The sequence below is a fragment of the Arachis ipaensis genome, chromosome B2 (genome assembly GCF_059453495.1).
Source record: "Arachis ipaensis isolate K30076 ecotype BB chromosome B2, ASM5945349v1, whole genome shotgun sequence".
NCBI classification, from domain to species: domain Eukaryota; kingdom Viridiplantae; phylum Streptophyta; class Magnoliopsida; order Fabales; family Fabaceae; genus Arachis; species Arachis ipaensis.
In genome coordinates this window covers 70,492,936-70,507,369 of record NC_142437.1, presented here as the reverse complement: position 1 = coordinate 70,507,369, position 14,434 = coordinate 70,492,936, and the positions used below count along the sequence as shown (strand labels likewise).

Below are 14,434 nucleotides of genomic sequence, written 5' to 3'. Positions count from 1 at the left end.
AAGGCTAAATTGTAAATAACAGAAGTTTAAAGTGCAAGGATGTAAAAGCTGAATGTAAATGGCAGAAAGGTTAAAGTGCATGAATGTAAACAAGGGAATTGGGTATTGGGAAATAAGAAATTCAAAAGAACAGAAGTAAAGCTTGATAATGGGTGAGATCACTAGGGATTAGATATGTTGATTTTTCAAGAATTAATGATGATTGGTGCACGAAATTGTGATCCCTGAGGTTGTAAAATTTGTTGCTCATTCTCTCCCTGGTAATGGCGCCAATAACTGGTGCACAATACCATGGTCCAAACATAACTTCACAACTTCGCACAACTAACCAGCAAGTGCACTGGGTCGTCCAAGTAATAAAACCTTACGTGAGTAAGGGTCGATCCCACAGAGATTGTCGGCTTGAAGCAAGCTATGGTTATCTTGTAAATCTCAGTCAGGCAGATATTAAATGGTTATGGAGTTTTCGAAAATAAATAATAAATAAACAGAAAATAAAGATAGAAATACTTATGTAAATCATTGGTGAGAATTTCAGATAAGCGTATAGAGATGCTTTCGTTCCTCTGAACCTCTGCTTTCCTGTTGTCTTCATCCAACCAATCCTACTCCTTTCTATGGCAAGCTTTCTGTAAGGCATCACCGTTGTCAATGGATACATCCCATCCTCTCTTGTGAAAATGGTCCAATGCGCTGTCACTGCATGGCTAATCATCTGGAGGTTCTCGATCATACTGGAATAGGATTTAATATCCTTTTGCGTCTGTCACTACGCCCAGCACTCACGAGTTTGAAGTCCGTCACAGCCATCCCTTCCCAGATCCTACTCGGAATACCACAGACAAGGTTTAGACTTTTCGGATCTCAGGAATGGCCATCCATGGGTTCTAACTTATACCACGAAAACACTAATAACTCGGACTCGGTCCCCTGTATTAGATATCCAAGAGATATTCATTCTAGGTTGTTTGCATGTAGAACGGAAGTGTTTGTCAGGCACGCGTTCATAAGTGAGAATGATGATGAGCGTCACATAATCATCACATTCATCATGTTCTTGGGCGCGAATGGATATCTTAGAAGCGGAATAAGTTGAATTGAATAGAAAAACAGTAGTACTTTGCATTAAATCATGAGGAATAGCAGAGCTCCACACCTTAATCTATGGAGTGTAGAAACTCTACCGTTGAAAAATACATAAGTGAAAATAGGGTAAGCATGGCCGAGTGGCCAGCCTCCCATGGAGGTTTAGAGATCTAAAAATGATCCAAAGATCTCTAATACAATAGTAAAAAGTCCTATTTATACTAAACTAGTCACTAGGGTTTACAGAAGTAAGTAAATGATGTAGAAATACACTTCCGGGGCCCACTTGGTGTGTGCTTGGGCTAAGATTGAAGTTTACACATGGAGAGGTCATTCTTGGAGTTGAACGCCAGTTTGTAACGTGTTTCTGGCGTTCAACTCTGGTTCGTGACGTGTTTCTGGCGTTTAACTCCAGACTGCAGCGTAGAACTAGCGTTCAACGCCCTTTTGCATCATCTAAACTTGGGCAAATTATGGACTATTATATATTGCTGGAAATTCTTGGATGTCTACTTTCCAACCCAATTGGAAGCGCGCCATTTGGAGTTCTGTAGCTCCAGAAAATCCACTTTGAGTGCAGGGAGGTCAGAATCCAACAGCATCAGCAGTCCTTCTTCAACCTCTGAATCTGATTTTTGCTCAAGTCCCTCAATTTCAGCCAGAAAATACCTGAAATCACAGAAAAACCCACAAACTCATAGTAAGGTCCAGAAATGTGAATTTAACATAAAAACTAATAAAAACATCCCTAAAAGTAACTAGATCCTACTAAAAACATACTAAAAATAATGCCAAAAAGCGTATAAATTATCCGCTCATCACAACACCAAACTTAAATTGTTGCTTGTCCCCAAGCAACTGAAAATAAAATAGGATAAAAAGAAGAAAATATACTATAAATTCCAAACTATCAATGAAATATAGCTCCAATCAGATGAGCGGGACTTGTAGCTTTTTGCCTCTTGAATAGTTTTGGCATCTCACTTTATCCATTGAGGTTCAGAATGATTGGCATCTATAGGAACTCAGAGTTAGATAGTGTTATTGATTCTCCTAGTTCAGTATGTTGATTCTTGAACACAGCTACTTTATGAGTCTTGGCCGTGGCCCTAAGCACTTTGTTTTCCAGTATTACCACCAGATACATAAATGCCACAGACACATAATTGGGTGAACCTTTTCAGATTGTGACTCAGCTTTGCTAAAGTCCCCAATTAGAGGTGTCCAGCGTTCTTAAGCACACTCTTCTTTTGCTTTGGACCTTGACTTTAACCGCTCAGTCTCAAGTTTTCACTTGACACCTTCACGCCACAAGCACATGGTTAGGAACAGCTTGGTTTAGCCGCTTAGGCCAGGATTTTATTCCTTTAGGCCCTCCTATCCACTAATGCTCAAAGCCTTGGGATCCTTTTTATTTACCCTTGCCTTTTGGTTTTAAGGGTTATTGGCTTTTTGCTCTTGCCTTTTGGTTTTAAGAGCTTTTGGCTTTTTCTGCTTGCTTTTGCTCTCTCTTTTTTTTTCGCTATTTTTTTTCTGCAAGCTTTGTTCTTTGCTGTTTTTTCTTGCTTCAAGAATTATTTTTATGATTTTTCAGATTATCAAATAACATGTCTCCTTGTCATCATTCTTTCAAGAGCCAACATATTTAACATTCTTAAACAACAACTTCAAAAGACATATGCACTGTTCAAGCATTCATTCAGAAAACAAAAAGTATTGTCACCACATCAATATAATTAAACTAAGTTCAAGGATAAATTCGAAACTCATGTACTTCTTGTTCTTTTGAATTAAAAATATTTTTCATTTAAGAGAGGTGATGGATTCATATTCACTACTTTAAGGCATAGACGCTTAGACACTAATGATCATGTAATAAAGACACAAACATAGATAAACATTTAACATAAGAAAACGAAAAATAGAAAATTTAAGAACAAGGAATGAGTCCACCTTAGTGATGGTGGCGTTTCCTTCTTGAGGAACCAATGATGTCCTTGAGCTCTTCTATGTCTCTTCCTTGTCTTTGTTGCTCCTCCCTCATTGCTCTTTGATCTTCTCTAATTTCATGAAGGATGATGGAGTGCTCTTGGTGTTCCACCCTTAATTGTCCCATGTTGGAACTTAATTCTCCTAGGGAGGTGTTGATTTTCTCTCAAAGATTTTATGGAGGAAAGTGCATCCCTTGAGGTATCTCAGGGATTTCTTGATGATGAGCTTCCTCACGTGTTTCTTGAGCTCCATGAGTGGGCTCTCTTGTTTGCTCCATCCTTTTCTTAGTGATGGGCTTTTCTTCCTCAATGGGAATGTCTCCTTCTATGAAAGCTCCAGCTGAGTAACATAGATGGCAAATAAGATGAGGAAAAGCTAGCCTTGCCAAGGGGGAGGGCTTTTCGGCTATTTTGTAGAGTTCAAGGGAGATGACTTCATGAACTTCTACTTCCTCTCCAATCATGATGCTATGAATCATGATGGCTCGATCCACAGTAACTTCAGATCGGTTGCTAGTGGGAATGATGGAGCGTTGGATGAACTCCAACCATCCTCTAGCCACAGGCTTGAGGTCCAGTCTTCTAAGTTGAACCGGTTTGCCTTTTGAGTCAATCTTTCATTGAGCTCCTTCTACACATATGTCCATGAGGACTTGGTCCAACCTTTGATCAAAGTTGACCCTTCTAGTGTAGGGGCGTGCATCTCCTTGCATCACAGGCAAGTCAAACGCCAACCTCACATTCTCCGGACTAAAATCTAAGTATTTCCCCCAAACCATGGTGAGATAATTCTTTGGGTTCGGGTTCTTACTTTGATCATGGTTCCTAGTGATCCATGCATTAGCATAGAACTCTTGAACCATTAGAATTCCGACTTGTTGGATGGGTTTTGTTAGAACTTCCCAACCTCTTCTTTGGATTTCATGTCGGATTTCCAGATACTCATTTCTCTTGAGTTTGAAAGGGACCTCGGGGATCACCTTCTTCTTGGCCACAACATCATAGAAGTGGTCTTGATGGGCTTCGGAAATGAATCTTTCCATCTCCCATGACTCGGAGGTGGAAGCTTTTGTCTTTCCTTTCCCTTTTCTAGAGGATTCTCCGGTCTTAAGTGCCATGGTAATGGAAAAACAAAAAGCTTTATGCTTTTACCACACCAAACTTAGAATATTGCTCGCTCTCGAGCAAGAAAAGAAAGAATAGATGAAGAAGAAGAAGAAATGGAGGAGAGGGAGAGAGATGTGTTTCGGCCAAGAAGAGGAGGAGGGGGTTGTGTTGTGTGAAATTGAAGAAGAATGGAGGGGTTTATATAGTGAAGGGAGAGGGGTTAGGTTCGGCCATTTAGGGAGGGTTTGGGTGGGAAAGTGATTTTGAATTTTGAAGGTAGGTGGGGTTTATGAGGTAGGTTATGGGGAAGAGTGGATGGATGTGAGTGGTGAATGGGTGATAGGGAAGAGAGCTTGAGGTGATTGGTGAAGGGTTTTGGGGAAGGGTGTTTATTGGGAAGAGAGGATGAATGAGAAGAGGGAAGAGAATGAGTGGTGGTAGGTGGGGATCCTGTGGGGTCCACAGATGCTGAGTTGATCATGTGGAGTCCACAGATCCTGAGGTGTCAAGGATTTGCATCCCTGCACCAATTAGGCATGTAAAATGCCTTTGCATGCAATTCTGGCATTTAAACGCCGAATTGATGCTTGTTCTGGGCGTTCAGCGCCCAGCTACAGCATGTTTCTGGCGTTGAACGCCAGTTCTATACTTGTTTCTGGCGTTCAGCGCCAGCTTTCCTCAGTGTGCATTTCTGGCGTCTGAACGCCAGGATGCTTCTTGTTTTGGGCGTTCCACGCCAGATCCATGCTCTGTTCTGGCGTTGAACGCCAGCCAGATGCTCCTTACTGGCGTTTAAACGCCAGTAAGCCCTTCCTCCAGGATATGATTTTTCTTCTGCTATTTTTGATTCTGTTTTTGATTTTTCTATTTATTTTGTGACTCCACATGATCATGAACCTAATAAAACATGAAACAACAGTAAAAATAAAATTAGAATTAGATAAATAAAAATTGGGTTGCCTCCCAACAAGCACTTCTTTAATGTCAAAAGCTTGACAGTGGGCTCTTATGGAGCCTCACAGATGTTCAGAGCATTGTTGAGACTCCCCAACACTAAACTTAGAGTTTGACTGTGGGGCTCTGGTTGACTCTATTTTGAGAGCGGCTTACTGTGCCTCTTTTCCATGTTTACAGAAGGATGTCCTTGAGTTTTAAACTCAAGGGAGTCTTCATTCAATTGAAGGACTAGTTCACCTCTGTTAACATCAATCACAGCTCTTGCTGTGGCTAGGAAGGATCTTCCAAGGATGATGGATTCATCCTCATCCTTCCCAGTATCTAGGATTATGAAATCAGCAGGGATGTAAAGGCCTTCAACCTTTACTAATATGTCCTCTACTTGTCCATAAGCCTATTTTCTGGAATTGTCTGCCATTTCTAATGAGATTTTAGCAGCTTGTACCTCAAAGATTCCCAGTTTCTCCATTACAAAGAGTGGCATGAGGTTTATTCCTGACCCCAGGTCACATAGAGCCTTCTCAAAGGTCATGGTGCCTATGGTACAAGGTATTAGGAACTTTCCAGGATCCTGTTTCTTATGAGGCAATCTCAGTTGATCCAATGCATTTAGTTCATTGGTGAACAGGGGAGGTTCATCTCCCCAAGTCTCATTACCAAATAAATTGGCATTCAGCTTAATGATTGCACCAAGGAACTTGGCAACTTGCTCTTCAGTAACATCCTCATTCTCTTCAGAAGAAGAATACTCATCAGAGCTCATGAAGGGTGTAAGGAGGTTCAATGGAATCTCTATGGTCTCTAGATGAGCCCCAGAGTCCTTTAGTTCCTTAGAGGGAAACTCCTTATTGATCACTGAACGTCCCAGGAGGTCTTCCTCCTTGGGATTCACGTCCTTCTCCTCTCTTGTGGGTTCGGCCATGATGGTCAATTCAATGGCCTTGCACCCTCCTTTTGGATTTTCTTCTGTATTGCTTGGGAGGGTACTAGGAGGGATTTCAGTGATCCTTTTACTCAGTTGGCCCACTTGTGCTTCCAAATTTCTAATGGAGGACCTTGTTTCATTCATGAAACTCACAGTGGCCTTAGATAGATCAGAGACTAAGTTTGCTAAATTAGAGGTATTTTGTTCAGAGTTCTCTGTCTGTTGCTGAGTGGATGATGGAAAAGGTTTACTATTGTTAAACCTATTTCTTCCACCATTATTAAAGCCTTGTTGAGGCTTTTGTTGATCCTTCCATGAGAGATTTGGGTGATTTCTCCATGAGGGATTATAGGTGTTTCCATATGGTTCACCCATGTAATTCACCTCTGCTATTGCAGGGTTTTCAGGATCATAAGCTTCTTCTTCAGAAGATGCCTCTTGAGTACTGTTGGATGCAGCTTGCATTCCACTCAGACTCTGAGAAATCATATTGACTTGCTGAGTCAATATTTTATTCTGAGCCAATATGGCATTCAGAGTATCAATTTCAAGAATTCCCTTCTTCTGAGGCGTCCCATTACTCACAGGATTCCTCTCAGAAGTGTACATGAACTGGTTATTTGCAACCATGTCAATGAGTTCTTGAGCTTCTGCAGGCGTTTTCTTTAGGTGAATGGATCCACCTGCAGAAGTATCCAATGACATCTTAGCCAATTCAGACAGACCATCATAGAATATATCCAGGATGGTCCATTCTGAAAGCATGTCAGAAGGACACTTTTTGGTCAGTTCCTTGTATCTCTCCCAAGCTTCATAGAGGGATTCACCTTTTTTCTGTCTGAAGGTTTGAACATCCACTCTAAGCTTACTCAGCTTTTGAGGAGGAAAGAACTTGGCTAAGAAAGCCTTGACCAGCTTATCCCAAGAGTTCAGGCTATCTATAGGTTGAGAATTCAACCATATTTTAGCTCTGTCTCTCACAGCAAAAGGGAAAAGCATGAGCCTGTAGACTTCAGGATCTACTCCATTAGTCTTAACAGTATCACAGATCTGCAAAAATTCAGTTAAGAACTGAAAAGGATCTTCAGATGGAAGTCCATGGAACTTGCAGTTCTGTTGCATCAGAGAAACTAATTGAAGTTTAAGCTCAAAATTGTTTGCTCCAATGGTTGAAATTGAGATGCTTTTTCCATGTAAATTGGAATTAGGTGCAGTAAAGTCACCAAGCATCCTCTTTGCATTATTATTATTTTCGGCTGCCATCTCCTCTTCCTGTTCGAAAATTCCTGTAAGGTTGTCTCTGGATTGTTGTATTTTAACTTCTCTGAGTTTCCTTTTCAGAGTCCTTTCAGGTTCAGGATCTGCTTCAACAAGAATGTTCTTGTCCTTGCTCCTGTTCATATGACAAAGAAGGGAATAACAAAGAAAATATGGAATCCTCTATGTCATAGTATAGAGATTCCTTTGTGTGAGTAGAAGAAGAAAAGAATTGTAATGTAAGGAAAGAGAAGGGAGGAGAATCCAAACACAAGGGTGAGGGGAGCAGAGATATGAGATGAGGAGAAGTGTTAGTAAATAAATAAATAAATAGAAGAAGATGAGAGAGAAAAGTTTTCGAAAATAATTTTTTTGAAAAAGAGTTAGTGATTTTTGAAAATTAAAGGAGAATTAAAATTAAAATTAAAATTTAAACAATTAATTAATTAAAAAGAATTTTTGAAAAAGAGGGAGGTATTTTCGAAAATTAGAGAAGGATAGTTAGTTAGGTAGTTTTGAAAGAGATAAGAAACAAACAAAAAGTTAATTAGTTAGTTGAAACAAAATTTGAAAATTTTTTTTAAAAAATAAGAAGATAAGAAGTTAGAAAAGATATTTTAAAATCAATTTTTTTTTTGAAAAAGATATGATTTAAGGAAGATATGATAGAAAGATATGATTAAAATTAGTTTTGAAAAAGATTTGAATTTTAAAATCAAAATTAATGACTTGACTCACAAGTAATCACAAGATATGATTCTAGAACTTAAAGTTTGAATCTTTCTTGACAAGCAAGTAACAAACTTGAAATTTTTGAATCAAAACATTAATTGATGATAATATTTTCGAAAATTTGATATAAAATTAAGAAAAAGATTTTTGAAAAATATTTTTAAAATTTTCGAAAATAAATAAGAAAAATGAAAAAGATTTGATTTTTGAAAAAGATTTTGAAAAGATAAGATTCTTAAATTGAAAATTTGATTTGACTCATAAGAAACAACTAAATTTTAAAAAGTTTTGAAAAAGTCAACTCAACTTTTCGAAAATTTATGAGTGAAAAAGGAAAAGATATTTTTTTAATTTTTGAATTTTTAATGATGAAAGAGAAAAACACAAAATTGACTCAATGCATGAAAATTTTGGATCAAAACATGTGATGAATGCAAGAACACTATGAATGTCAAGATGAACACCAAGAACACTTTGAATGTCAAGATGAACATCAAGACTTATTTTTGAAAAATTTTCAAGAAAAGAAAACATGCAAGTCACCAAACTTAGAAATTTTTCATGTATAGACACTATGAATGCAAGAATGCATATGAAAAACAAGAAAAGACACAAAACAAGAAAATATGAAGATCAAACAAGAAGACTGGCCAAGAACAACTTGAAGATCATGAAGAACACTATGAATGCATGAATTTTCGAAAAATGCAAAAAAATTTTAGAAAAAAAAAATGCAATTGACACTAAACTTAAAAATTGACTCAAGACTCAAACAAGAAACACAAAATATTTTTGATTTTTTTGATTTTATAAATTTTTTGATATTTTTTGAAAATTATTTGAAAAAGAAAAATAAGGATTTCAAAATTTTTAATATGAATTCCAGGAATCTTGTACTCTTAGTCTAAAGCTCCAATCTGATTGTTAGACATGGCTTAATAGCCAGCCAAGCTTTAGAAGATATATCAGGCATACAACAGCAGGTGGATCAGCAACAACTAGCTTGCCCTTGTGATGGTGGTTTGGAAGCCTCAGTCAAAAAGAATTTAGATATGGCTTTACAGCCAGCTAGGCTTCAACATGCTTCATGAAACTCTAGAATTCATTCTTAAAAATTCTGAAGAACAATATACTTTTTGAAAAGATTTATGATTTTTTTTCGAAAATAAAGGAAAATTATTATTTTGAAAGATTTTTGCAAACTTTTTGAAAACAAAATAAGACGAAAATTACCAAATCTGAGCAACACGATGAACCATCAGTTGTCCAAACTCGAACAATCCCCAGCAACGGCGCCAACAACTTGGTGCACGAAATTGTGATCCCTGAGGTTGTAAAATTTATTGCTCGTTCTCTCCCTGGTAATGGCGCCAATAACTGGTGCACAATACCATGGTCCAAACATAACTTCACAACTTCGCACAACTAACCAGCAAGTGCACTGGGTCGTCCAAGTAATAAAACCTTACGTGAGTAAGGGTCGATCCCACGGAGATTGTCGGCTTGAAGCAAGCTATGGTTATCTTGTAAATCTCAGTCAGGCGGATATTAAATGGTTATGGAGTTTTCAAAAATAAATAATAAATAAACAGAAAATAAAGATAGAAATACTTATGTAAATCATTGGTGAGAATTTCAGATAAGCGTATAGAGATGCTTTCGTTCCTCTGAACCTCTGCTTTCCTGCTGTCTTCATCCAACCAATCCTACTCCTTTCCATGGCAAGCTTTCTGTAAGGCATCACCGTTGTCAATGGCTACATCCTATCCTCTCTTGTGAAAATGGTCCAATGCGCTGTCACTGCATGGCTAATCATCTGGAGGTTCTCGATCATACTGGAATAGGATTTAATATCCTTTTGCGTCTGTCACTACGCCCAGCACTCGCGAGTTTGAAGTCCGTCACAGCCATCCCTTCCCAGATCCTACTCGGAATACCACAGACAAGGTTTAGACTTTCTGGATCTCAGGAATGGCCATCCATGGGTTCTAACTTATACCACGAAGACACTAATAACTCGGACTCGGTCCCCTGTATTAGATATCCAAGAGATATTCATTCTAGCTTGTTTGCATGTAGAACGGAAGTGTTTGTCAGGCACGCGTTCATAAGTGAAAATGATAATGAGCGTCACATAATCATCACATTCATCATGTTCTTGGGCGCGAATGGATATCTTAGAAGCGGAATAAGTTGAATTGAATAGAAAAACAGTAGTACTTTGCATTAAATCATGAGGAACAGCAGAGCTCCACACCTTAATCTATGGAGTGTAGAAACTCTACCGTTGAAAAATACATAAGTAAAAATAGGGTAAGCATGGCCGAGTGGCCAGCCTCCCATGGAGGTCTAGAGATCTAAAAATGATCCACAGATCTCTAATACAATAGTAAAAAATCCTATTTATACTAAACTAGTCACTAGGGTTTATAGAAGTAAGTAAATGATGTAGAAATCCACTTCCGGGGCCCACTTGGTGTGTGCTTGGGCTGAGCTTGAAGTTTACACGTGGAGAGGTCATTCTTGGAGTTGAACGCCAGTTTGTAACGTGTTTCTGGCGTTCAACTCTAGTTCGTGACGTGTTTCTGGCGTTTAACTCCAGACTGCAGCGTAGAACTGGCGTTCAACGCCCTTTTGCGTCCTCTAAACTTGGGCAAAGTATGAACTATTATATATTTCTGGAAAGCCCTGGATGTCTACTTTCCAACCCAATTAAAAGCGCGCCATTTGGAGTTCTGTAGCTCTAGAAAATCCACTTTGAGTGCAGGAAGGTCCGAATTCAACTGCATCAGCAGTCCTTCTTCAACCTCTGAATCTGATTTTTGCTCAAGTTCCTCAATTTCCGCCAGAAAATACCTGAAATCACAGAAAAACACACAAACTCATAGTAAAGTCCAGAAATGTGAATTTAACATAAAAACTAATAAAAACATCCCTAAAAGTAACTAGATCCTACTAAAAACATACTAAAAACAATGCCAAAAAGCGTATAAATTATCCGCTCATCAATGATCAATTCCTTCTCAATCATGTAAGATAGATCCATGGCAGATTATAATTAATCGGGTCCAATCTCTTGGTGACTCAATTTTTCTCAACATAATCAATTGCCACCCTCGTGATCTAATTGATCATGGAAGAGATGAAGTTTAATAACTAATCCTCAATGCCACACAACTCTCAGGATCTCAATTAAGGGTGGTTACATCTCACATACCAACCCAGAATATATCAATCAAGAGAATTATGAGAGGATAAACTCTAAACTGACTTCTGTGACTCCTTTCTCAAGTTCATCACATAATTCAAATAGATTCAATCCCTCTCTCGATAGTAATTGAATCTGTGAAGAACAAGAGTTCCCTCTTAGATGAATCCACTTGAACTGAGAGGAAAAGAAGATTTATTAATTCATTGAAACCAACAGAGCTCCTCCCCCTAGTGAAATGGGGTTTAGTGATTCATAGCTCCAAATACAAACAGAAATGCAAACTGGAAATTAAACTAAGCATAAAGATAAAAAAGAGAAGAAGACTGAAAATAATAATAAAACTGAATGTAATATAAAGTCTGAGCAGAAAGTAAAATTCATAAAATGCAAAAAGGTATAAAAGAGATCTAAAAGAAAAAGAGACTGAAAAGAAGATCGAGAAGCTAAAAGTGCTAATTCTAAAAGTATCTAAAAGCCCCCCTTCTAATGATTAAAGTCCCCCTATTTATACTAGTTCAGTGGCTTCTTCAGGTGTACTTGCAAGTGGCTTCAAGTGGGCTTTCTAATTGATCCACTACTCTGCTCCAGGAGAACGTAGCGCTTTCAAGAAAATGGAGCGCTCGTATACCCATGCGTACGCGTCCTCGACGCGTGCGCGTCGTTCAGCATTTTTGGCACTTCCACGCGTACGCGTCGTTCTGGTCTTCAGCATTTGTCACGCGTACGCGTGACGTACGCCTACGCGTCCTTTGCAGCGCTCTCCAAGAGAGTGTAGCGCTTGCACTAAGAATGCTCTCCCACGCGTTTGCGTCACCCCACGCGTACGTGTGGACTTCAAAGTATCACTTCCACACTACCGCTCCATCCATGCATTTGCATGACTTTTCACACATGCCTCACCCACGCGTACGCGTCACTGACGCGTATGCGTCAATAATGAAACTTTTAATCCCATTTTGAGATTGTCGCTGGCGCTCTTTGAAAGAGAGCGTAGCGCTCTTGGCTGAAGAGCGTTGATCTCTACCACGCGTACGCGTGGCCTTCCAGAATTGCCACTTCGATGCGTAGGCCTTGTCCACGCGTATGCGTCACTAGTAAAGAGTATGCTGCAGGGGAACGTAGCGGTCTTTACAAGAACATAGCGCTCTTCTCTGTTCCTGATCACAAGGACAAAATGCATCAAAGCTCTGCCATCTTATGCACTCACTTTTTATAATTCATTCATTCACATTTTCTTGGGTTATTTGCATAGAATTGGCCAAAAATCACTTAGTCCTTGACAAATTAATGCATGAGGATCAATTTCATCAAGGTGCTTGTTTATTTCAAAGAAAATGCATGAAATGAGACTAAAATTAAGTAAAATAACTAGCTAATCTAGCTAAAATGCGAATGCATCACAACACCAAACTTAAACATTGCTTGTCCCCAATGCAAGAAAGAAACTATGCACAAAGGTTTCTTTTAATTGGAACGGGTTGAGGAATAGCTTGTAATGCCTTGGTGAGTGAAGTGATTAAATGACAGTAGGGTGAACTCTGAATTATGTGCTCTTGCAAGGATTCCAGTACTTATTAATCCCTACATTTTGGAAGTCTTAGATCTTAGGACTTTCATTCAAATGATATTATGGAAATCTCTTTGTAGATAGTCACCTTGAAGCAGCATTTATTTTCTAACATTTTTCTTTTCCTTTTGTATCTTGGCCTCGACTCTAAGTGTCATGTCTCAAAGCGGCTTTTTAAGATAAGCTTTCAATCAATACTCCCAAACCAGTTGGTCTAAGGTATTAGGTGTTGAAGCACCCCTTAGGATTTACTTGCTCAAACCTCTCTCTTTGACACAACTCTACTACAAGCATTTAACTATGATAATAACTCTTTGAGTTCTTGTTTCTTTCTTTTTCTTCCTAGTAATTGATGCTCAGAGCCTTGGGCCTTGTTCTTTGTTTTTCTATTTCTTTTGTTTTCTTTTATTGCTACTTCTTGGATCAATAGATGTTTAAGAATTTCCACAATACTTCTTTAAACTTTATTTCCTGCCTATAAGCTCCCATGCAGGTTTTCACAAACATGCAACCTCAATACACAATTATACAATCAGAACCACCACTTCTCTTAATCTTTTGCTTGCCTCAAAACAAATTTTTGATTCCTCAATCCTTCTTTTCAAAGAAATGTTCACTGTTTGCATTCTTATAGATATTGAGTGCAAGCCATTTTTCAAGAATATGGTGCCATGATATATCAAGCATCTTAGTTATTAAGCTACAAAAAAACTATACTAAGTAGACAAACAGGGGCACAACATCAACTTCAATTATAATAATTTTAAATACAAGACAATCACTTAACAATACAACCTTTTGGAGTTCACTTGCTTTACTCCTTATCATCATCATTGTTGGTCTTTACTTCCCTCTTTGTCTCTTTGGTTGATGATGCTTAATCATTCAAAAAATTGAAGTGACTGCCTACAATAAACTTTGAAAGTTGCTTGTCCCCAAGCACTTGAAAGGTAATTATCATGCATATATGCTTATGAATTCTTGAACTACAAGTGGTGTCCGGACACCAAACTTAGTTCCTTGCTTACTTCTATATGCCAAATAGAGTGCATCTTTCATGCATGTATACTACCTCATGTGATTTAATCCTATGAGGAAATAAAGTGCAGAACTAAAAGATAAACAAATGAAATGCAAGTTTAGTCAATCACTATGATTTTTTGGAATTTGTGACTATTCATAATTGTCTTAAGGGTTAGTTTGTGCTTAATTAATGTTACTGGTAGGACACCAAACTTAGTCTCATGCATTCACCCTTGATTTTGTTTTTCTGTTGGTGCAGTCATATTGGTGTGGAACACCAAACTTAATTCCTCACAATACATAGAAATTGAACTAACCATTTATTTTGAAAAGGGTATGAAAGAGTAGTTACCTAAGGTTGGGTTGCCTCCAACAAGCGCTCTTTTATTGTCACTAGCTTAACAGTTGTCCCTCATTAGGAAGGATGATGATCATAGTGCCTTAACCCTTCCCCTCTCACCGTGAGCTTCTGATGAGTCCATATTTGACGACATATTTTAGCTTGAATTGAATGAATTTCATCATATAAACTCACACTTATTCACTAAAAATAGCATACTTTTGTGTTTGATCCCTAG

At 38.3% G+C, this 14,434-nt stretch overlaps 1 non-coding gene across 1 annotated transcript; it reads left to right on the top strand.

The window, feature by feature from the left end:
- Positions 1–6,825: 6,825 nt before the first annotated feature.
- Positions 6,826–6,933, top strand: LOC148574318 (small nucleolar RNA R71). Its single transcript, XR_015906630.1, has one exon. It is a non-coding gene; the product is annotated as a small nucleolar RNA R71 (small nucleolar RNA).
- The last annotated feature ends 7,501 nt before the right edge of the window (positions 6,934–14,434 follow it).